The 9,706-nt window shown below is 22.9% G+C and overlaps 1 pseudogene; it reads right to left on the reverse strand.

Annotated features, from left to right (window-relative positions):
* Positions 1-6,972: 6,972 nt before the first annotated feature.
* Positions 6,973-7,721, reverse strand: LOC132923950 (probable lysine-specific demethylase 4A; annotated as a pseudogene).
* Between the last annotated feature and the right edge of the window lie 1,985 nt (positions 7,722-9,706).

Here is a 9,706-nt window from a genome sequence, read left to right on the forward strand (position 1 = left end):
ACGTTAGTTAAGGTAATTGAAAATCAGAAACTTAATCTAATTGTAAGGGTTTCATGAAACTAACCTGACAAATGAGTGTTTTATAAGTAATTAATAATAATAATTTTAAATATGTGTTAAAATTAACATAGGAAAGCATGTTTTATAGACTTAATGAAGTATGAGCTGTTATGAATTATATGGAAGTTAATTATGAAATATGTAATTTTTTGAGAATAACTTAAGAATCTATTGTTTAATAAGTAATTAATTATTTAAATTTTCTATATGAAGTAAAATTAACATTTGAAAGCATGTTTTATAGAGTTAATGAAGTATGAGCTTAAATGAATTTTACAGACGTTAGTTATGGTAGTTGAAAATCAGTTACTTAATCTAATCGTAATGGTTTCAAGAAACTAACCTAAGAAATGAGTGTTTTATAAGTTATTAATAATATATATTTTAAATATGAGCTAAAATTAACATTTTAAAGCATGTATTATGTTGTTTATGAACTATGAGCTTTAATGAATTATGGAAGTTCATTATGAAATATAAAATGGTAGGATACTTACTTATGAATACGGTGTTTTATAAGTAATTAATAATAAAAATTTTAAATATGAGTTAAAATTAACATATGAAAGCATGTTTTATAGAGTTTTTGAAGTATGAGCTTAAATGAATTTTACAGACGTTAGTTATGGTAGTTGAAAATCAGTTACTTAATCTAATCTTAAAGGTTTCATGAAACTAACCTAAGAAATGAGTGTTTTATAAGTTATTAATAATAAAAATTTTAAATATGAGTTAAAATTAACATATTAAAGCATGTTTTATATTGTTTATGAACTATGAGCTTAAATGAATTATGGAAGTTCATTATGAAATATAAAATGGTAGGATACTTACTTATGAATACGGTGTTTTATAAGTAATTAATTATAAAAATTTTTAGATATGTGTTAAAATTAACATAGGAAAGCATGTTTTATAGAGTTTATCAAGTATGAGCTTAAATGAATTTACGGACGTTAGTTAAGGTAATTGAAAATCAGAAACTTAATCTAATTGTAAGGGTTTCATGAAACTAACCTGACAAATGAGTGTTTTATAAGTAATTAATAATAATAATTTTAAATATGTGTTAAAATTAACATAGGAAAGCATGTTTTATAGACTTAATGAAGTATGAGCTGTTATGAATTATATGGAAGTTAATTATGAAATATGTAATTTTTTGAGAATAACTTAAGAATCTATTGTTTAATAAGTAATTAATTATATAAATTTTCTATATGAAGTAAAATTAACATTTGAAAGCATGTTTTATAGAGTTAATGAAGTATGAGCTTAAATGAATTTTACAGACGTTAGTTATGGTAGTTGAAAATCAGTTACTTAATCTAATCGTAAAGGTTTCAAGAAACTAACCTAAGAAATGAGTGTTTTATAAGTTATTAATAATATATATTTTAAATATGAGCTAAAATTAACATTTTAAAGCATGTTTTATATTGTTTATGAACTATGAGCTTAAATGAATTATGGAAGTTCATTATGAAATATAAAATGGTAGGATACTTACTTATGAATACGGTGTTTTATAAGTAATTAATTATAAAAATTTTAAATATGTGTTAAAATTAACATAGGAAAGCATGTTTTATAGAGTTTTTGAAGTATGATCTTAAATGAATTTTACGGACGTTAGTTATGGTAATTGAAAATCAGTTACTTAATCTAATCGTAAAGGTTTCAGGAAACTAACCTAAGAAATGATTGTTTTAAAATTAATTTATAATATATATTTTAAATATGAGCTAAAATTAACATTTTAAAGCATGTTTTATATTGTTTTTGAAGTATGAGCTTAAATGAATTTTACACACGTTAGTTATGGTAATTGAAAATCAGTAACTTAATCTAATCGTAAAGGTTTCATGAAACTAACCTAAGAAATGAGTGTTTTATAAGTAATTAATAATAAAAGTATTAAATATGTGTTAAAATTGACACAGGAAATGAGTGTTTTATAAGTATTAATTAATATATTTTTTAAATATGAGTTAAAATTAACATATGAAAGCATGTTTTATAGAGTTTTTGAAGTATGAGCTTAAATGAATTTTACAGACGTTAGTTATGGTAGTTGAAAATCAGTTACATAATCTAATCGTAAAGGTTTCATGAAACTAACCTAAGAAATGAGTGTTTTATAAGTAATTAATTAATATATATTTTAAATATGAGTTAAAATTAACATATTAAAGCATGTTTTATAGAGTTTTTGAAGTATGAGCTTAAATGAATTTTACCGACGTTAGTTACGGTAATTGAAAATCAGTTACTTAATCTAATCGTAAAGGTTTCATGAAGCTAACCTAAGAAATGAGTGTTTTATAAGTTATTAATAATATATTTTTTAAATATAAGCTAAAATTAACATTTTAAAGCATGTTTTATATTGTTTATGAACTATGAGCTTAAATGAATTATGGAAGTTCATTATGAAACATAAAATGGTAGGATACTTACTTATGAATACGGTGTTTTATAAGTAATTAATAATAAAAATTTTTAGATATGTGTTAAAATTAACATAGGAAAGCATGTTTTATAGAGTTTATCAAGTATGAGCTTAAATGAATTTACGGACGTTAGTTAAGGTAATTGAAAATCAGAAACTTAATCTAATTGTAAGGGTTTCATGAAACTAACCTGACAAATGAGTGTTTTATAAGTAATTAATAATAATAATTTTAAATATGTGTTAAAATTAACATAGGAAAGCATGTTTTATAGACTTAATGAAGTATGAGCTGTTATGAATTATATGGAAGTTAATTATGAAATATGTAATTTTTTGAGAATAACTTAAGAATCTATTGTTTAATAAGTAATTAATTATATAAATTTTCTATATGAAGTAAAATTAACATTTGAAAGCATGTTTTATAGAGTTAATGAAGTATGAGCTTAAATGAATTTTACAGACGTTAGTTATGGTAGTTGAAAATCAGTTACTTAATCTAATCGTAAAGGTTTCAAGAAACTAACCTAAGAAATGAGTGTTTTATAAGTTATTAATAATATATATTTTAAATATGAGCTAAAATTAACATTTTAAAGCATGTTTTATATTGTTTATGAACTATGAGCTTAAATGAATTATGGAAGTTCATTATGAAATATAAAATGGTAGGATACTTACTTATGAATATGGTGTTTTATAAGTAATTAATAATAAAAATTTTAAATATGTGTTAAAATTAACATATTAAAGCATGTTTTATAGAGTTTTTGAACTATGAGCTTAAATGAATTTTACAGACGTTAGTTATGGTAGTTGAAAATCAGTTACTTAATCTAATCTTAAAGGTTTCATGAAACTAACCTAAGAAATGAGTGTTTTATAAGTTATTAATAATAAAAATTTTAAATATGTGTTAAAATTAATATAGGAAAGCATGTTTTATAGAGTTTTTGAAGTATGAGCTTAAATGAATTATGGAAGTTCATTATGAAATATAAATTTGTAGGATACTTACTTATGAATACGGTGTTTTATAAGTAATTAATAATAAAAATTTTAAATATGTGTTAAAATTAACATAGGAAAGCATGTTTTATACAGTTTATGAAGTATGAGCTTAAATTAATTTTACAGACGTTAGTTATAGTAATTGAAAATCAGTTACTTAATCTAATCGTAAAGGTTTCATGAAACTAACCTAAGAAATGAGTGTTTTATAAGTATTTAATAATTTATATTTTAAATATGAGTTAAAATTAACATATGAAAGCATGTTTTATAGAGTTTTTGAAGTATGAGCTTAAATGAATTTTACAGACGTTAGTTATGGTAGTTGAAAATCAGTTACATAATCTAATCGTAAAGGTTTCATGAAACTAACCTAAGAAATGAGTGTTTTATAAGTAATTAATAATAAAAATTTAAAATAAGTGTTAAAATTAACATAGGAAAGCATGTTTTATAGACTTTATGAAGTATGAGCTTAAATGAATGATGGAAGTTCATTATGAAATATAAATTTGTAGGATACTTACTTATGAATACGGTGTTTTATAAGTAATTAATAATAAAAATTTTAAATATGTGTTAAAATTAACATATTAAAGCATGTTTTATAGAGTTTTTAAAGTATGAGCTTAAATGAATTTTACGGACGTTAGTTACGGTAATTGAAAATCAGTTACTTAATCTAATCGTAAAGGTTTCATGAAGCTAACCTAAGAAATGAGTGTTTTATAAGTATTAATTAATATATATTTTAAATATGAGTTAAAATTAACATATTAAAGCATGTTTTATATTGTTTATGAACTATGAGCTTAAATGAATTATGGAAGTTCATTATGAAATATAAAATGGTAGGATACTTACTTATGAATACGGTGTTTTATAAGTAATTAATAATAAAAATTTTAAATATGTGTTAAAATTAACATAGGAAAGCATGTTTTATATTGTTTATCAAGTATGAGCTTAAATGAATTTACGGACGTTAGTTAAGGTAATTGAAAATCAGAAACTTAATCTAATTGTAAGGGTTTCATGAAACTAACCTAAGAAATAAGTGTTTTATAAGTAATTAATAATAAAAGTTTTAAATATTTTTTTAAATTAACATAGGAAAGCATGTTTTATAGAGTTAATGAAGTATGAGCTTTAATTAATTTTATGGACGTTAGTTATGGTAGTTAAAAATCAGTTACTTAATCTAATCGTAAAGGTTTCAGGAAACTAACCTAAGAAATGATTGTTTTAAAATTAATTTATAATATATATTTTAAATATGAGCTAAAATTAACATTTTAAAGCATGTTTTATATTGTTTATGAACTATGAGCTTAAATGAATTATGGAAGTTCATTATGAAATATAAAATGGTAGGATACTTACTTATGAATACGGTGTTTTATAAGTAATTAATAATAAAAATTTTAAATATGTGTTAAAATTTACATAGGAAAGCATGTTTTATAGAGTTTATCAAGTATGAGCTTAAATGAATTTTACGGACGTTAGTTAAGGTAATTGAAAATCAGAAACTTAATCTAATCGTGAGGGTTTCATGAAACTAACCTGACAAATGACTGATTTATGGTTAGTTAGAAATATGAATTTTTAAAATTAGTTAAAATTAACATAGGAAAGCATGTTTTATAGAGTTAATGAAGTATGAGCTTAAATGAATTTTACGGACGTTAGTTAAGGTAATTGAAAATCAGAAACCTAATCTAATCGTAAAGGTTTCAGGAAACTAACCTAAGAAATGATTGTTTTAAAATTAATTTATAATATATATTTTAAATATGAGCTAAAATTAACATTTTAAAGCATGTTTTATATTGTTTATGAACTATGAGCTTAAATGAATTATGGAAGTTCATTATGAAATATAAAATGGTAGGATACTTACTTATGAATACGGTGTTTTATAAGTAATTAATAATAAAAATTTTTAGATATGTGTTAAAATTAACATAGGAAAGCATGTTTTATAGAGTTTATGAAGTATGAGCTTAAATGAATTTTACACACGTTAGTTATGGTAATTGAAAATCAGTAACTTTATCTAATCGTAAAGGTTTCATGAAACTAACCTAAGAAATGAGTGTTTTATAAGTTAATAATAATAAAAATTTTAAATATGTGTTAAAATTAAAATAGGAAAGCATGTTTTATAGAGTTTTTGAAGTATGAGCTTAAATGAATCATGGAAGTTTATTATGAAATATAAAATGGTAGGATACTTACTTATGAAAACGGTGTTTTATAAGTAATTAATAATAAAAATTTTAAATATGTGTTAAAATTAACATAGGAAAGCATGTTTTAAACAGTTTATGAAGTATGAGCTTAAATGAATTTTTCGGACGTTAGTTATGGCAATTGAAAATCAGTTACTTAATCTAATCGTAAGGGTTTCATGAAACTAACCTGATAAATGAGTGTTTTATAAGTAATTAATAATAAAAATTTTAAATATGTGTTAAAATTAACATAGGAAAGCATGTTTTATACAGTTTTTGATGTATGAGCTTAAATTAATTTTACGGACGTTAGTTATGGTAATTAAAAATCAGTTACTTGTTATGATTTTTTTACCATCATTTAAAAATATGAATTCTATACATACGACAAATTGTAATATAAAAACATGTTTTAAAGAGTTATATAGATATCAGGTAAAATTGTATAAATTATTGCCTATAATGGTAATTTAGGAAGATTTTCTCTATCTAATGGTCAAGGTTTTAAGTTCTTTACTTAAGAATCGATTATTTTACAATCATTTAAAATTATGAATTTTATACCTTATACAAATTATAATATAAAAACACGTTTTTAAGAGTTTATTGAATATCAGGTTAAATTGTATAAATAATAGTTAATCATGGTAAATAAGAATGATCTTCTCTATCTAATGGTCAAGGTTTCAATATATTTACATAAGAGTTGAGTATTTTATAAGCATTTAAAAATATGAATTCAATACATACGACAAATTGTAACATGAAAACATGTTTTAAAGAGTTTTATAGATATCAAGTAAAATTGTATAAATTATAGCGTATAATGGTAATTTAGCAGAATTATCTCTATCTAATGGTCAAGGTTTTAAGTTCTTTACTTAAGAATTGAGTATTTTACAATCATTTAAATCTGAATTTTATACATTTACCAAAATAGTAATTTAATTGTATGTTATATAGTGTTTTTGAAGAATCAGGTAAAAATGTATAAATAATAGTTTATAATGGTAATTTAAAATCATTTTCCATATCTAATGGTCAAGGCTTCAATACACTAACTTAAGATATGATTTTTTTACAATCATTTAAAAATATGAATTCAATACATACGACAAATTTTAATATGAAAACATGTTTTAAAGAGTTATATAGATATCAGGTTCAATTGTATAAATAATAGTTTATTAGTTATAAATAAGAGTCAAGGTTACACAATTTAAGCATTGATTATTTTACAATCATTTAAAAATATGAATTTTATACATACGACAAATTATACACACGGGTGACAAACCTTCGAGAAGTGTCGTCTTCTTGATGGCAACCAATACCTATTCCATAAAGCCGGTCTTCATTGTTTTCAGGTTGTAAACGTCTCACAAATGTTTCCATGTCAATTTTTACATAGTCCTTGCAGGAACTACCTAGTGTCGCCCTTTTTCCGTATTCTACCCAACGGGACGATGCAAAGTTTGTTGATCCTGCCATATTGAAACCATGGTTAAAACCAGCATGGTATCCATACGGAAAAGTTATTACAACTTCTATTTTCGCTTGTGTTATCTAAAACAATTATATAGAAACAATATATTAACAACATTTTGTATTCAAAATCTTCTACCTTGTCAAATGGAACATAATGAGTAGGCAACATTTGTGGATATTTAATAGACATTAATTTATGTATAAGATATGCGGATATACTGAAAAATCTTAAGGAAAAAGACCATTAACTACTCCTTTAAAGCGCCGTCCATATTCCGGTGGTTTTGCACACCTTAAAAAATAAAATCACATGGGATGAAGTATATAGAAGTTACCATGACTTTCGGCTACCTTCGTGAATGCTAAGAAAATTATGTTTTTCACATTCCAAAATAAAAATAAGCCGTATTAACCCCATCCATTTTTATCCCATAATCCTCATTCCCATAGTCTAAAACTGTACCAAGTTTATAAATATATTTTTAGAAAAAAAAGTCATACAGTGTAGGGTTTTAATAAATAGTATTAATTTGAAATGTCATGTTTGTAGTCTATAATTTTTTAGCATGATTTAAATAACATTATTTCTATGATGTTTAATTCTACACTATCATAGTGTATAATAAAGACAGTTTATTCCTAATTAGTATTTAAATAGATACTTATGTGTTAACTGTTACGTAAGTAAATGTTAGATCACTGATGTATGTTTTAAAATTGTCCAGTATTACTACAGCTACTAATTATGTATAAACAATTTTCAGAACTCATAAGTCTTATGTAAACCTTATTTGACATGATTAGAAAACTAGCTCTCCAAAATAATGTTGGCACTAGTTTTCACCTAGTTTTGATACAGTTTTAGAATTGTTTATGGTTTAAATGTTCCCATCTAAACTTTACAAACCTTAGCTAGGTATATATTATTTTTCGCATTTAAGATTGCTGTAATAAAACACTTGATAACTTATGTGAAAAATTTTTCAAAAGTTATTAGAAGTTCACTAATTAAAATAACAAATTTGTTATTCTACACTGTACATAGAAACAGACATTCCTCTCTTAATTGTATGAAGAGCAAGTGAAAAATATTTTAGAAGTATAAAAGTGTTAGGAAAAGATTGAACTGGACAAATAGAAGAATAACATAACTGATAAAAGAAGATAATTATCCAAGTAATATAAATGTTTTTATATTTATAATTTCTCCTTTATTATGTTTATTAATTTCAATTTTTTTTTTTTTTTACCCTTATATTTGTATAGATTATATTATAGGTTTTGGTTTAATTTATATATTTTGTTGTTCAAGTTTAATAGTTAATATTTTTTTAATAATTAGATGATCATAAAAATTGTATTTAAAAAAAAAGATTTTAACACTCATGATGAATGAATTTATATCCATTCCATCAACATGTAAACATCCACTGACCTTTTCACTGTTAGCTCGTATGAAATCAATTGTCTAAACGATATCATGTTTTTTTTGAGAAAAGTTGAACACGACACCCCGTGCAATGTTCAATTATAATCGAACCTTACAGACTTAAATTAAACAAATGCACATTTACATACTTGAGTTCTGCTGAATTTATCAATTGTGATTCATACAGTTCTTTTTTTAATAATTCATTTTTGCATTTTTCTTTATTATATTTGTCATCAATTGTACTATTATGTATAATAAAAAAACAATTAAAATTACATAATGATAAGTATGAAAGTTTAATAAATGCATTATTTTAAGCACTAGCAGAATCACTATTTTAGGTGTGTTTATTTCATTGCTAATAAAACTGTCTAAATTCTCTTAAGTATTTTTTATAAACATTTTGCAATTGACGACAAGCATTCTGGCTTTCTTTTAAGTCTATCTGCGAGGTCTTTAATTTTCTTTTTATATATCTAAGAGAAGAAACGCTACTCAAATTTGTCTTAACTCATTTTCTCTATAGAAACCTAAGCTACTGGACAAATAGAAAAATAACATAACTGATATCTGATTAACTTTTGTTATTACATATCCAATACATTTAAATTTAATGCATTAGATTATAAAAATAATACCAACTTATAAATTGAAATCCATTAAATAACACAGAATAGTTATAAAATTAAGTAATAAATATTATTTATTTTGTTTTATACAAAAAAAAAAATATAAATGTATAGTTATTTAATTGAACAAAATAAAATACATAATTAGGATTGAAAATTATTATCTTATATTAGATCTTACTAATTAATAAAACCAATAAGATGTAGGCCTATTATAAATTTGATAATATAAAAAAAAAAAATGGATTAAAACTATATTATAAATAGCTGACTTGGTAAATTTGTTGATGACCTCATATAAAAAAAGTTTTCATAATTGAAAACATGTAAAATTTGTTTGATTGAAAATTAAGATATGTTTGTCTGTACTATAGACATTTTATACTTATCGGAA

Source organism: Rhopalosiphum padi, chromosome 3 (assembly GCF_020882245.1).
Source record: "Rhopalosiphum padi isolate XX-2018 chromosome 3, ASM2088224v1, whole genome shotgun sequence".
Taxonomy (NCBI): Eukaryota; Metazoa; Arthropoda; class Insecta; order Hemiptera; family Aphididae; genus Rhopalosiphum; species Rhopalosiphum padi.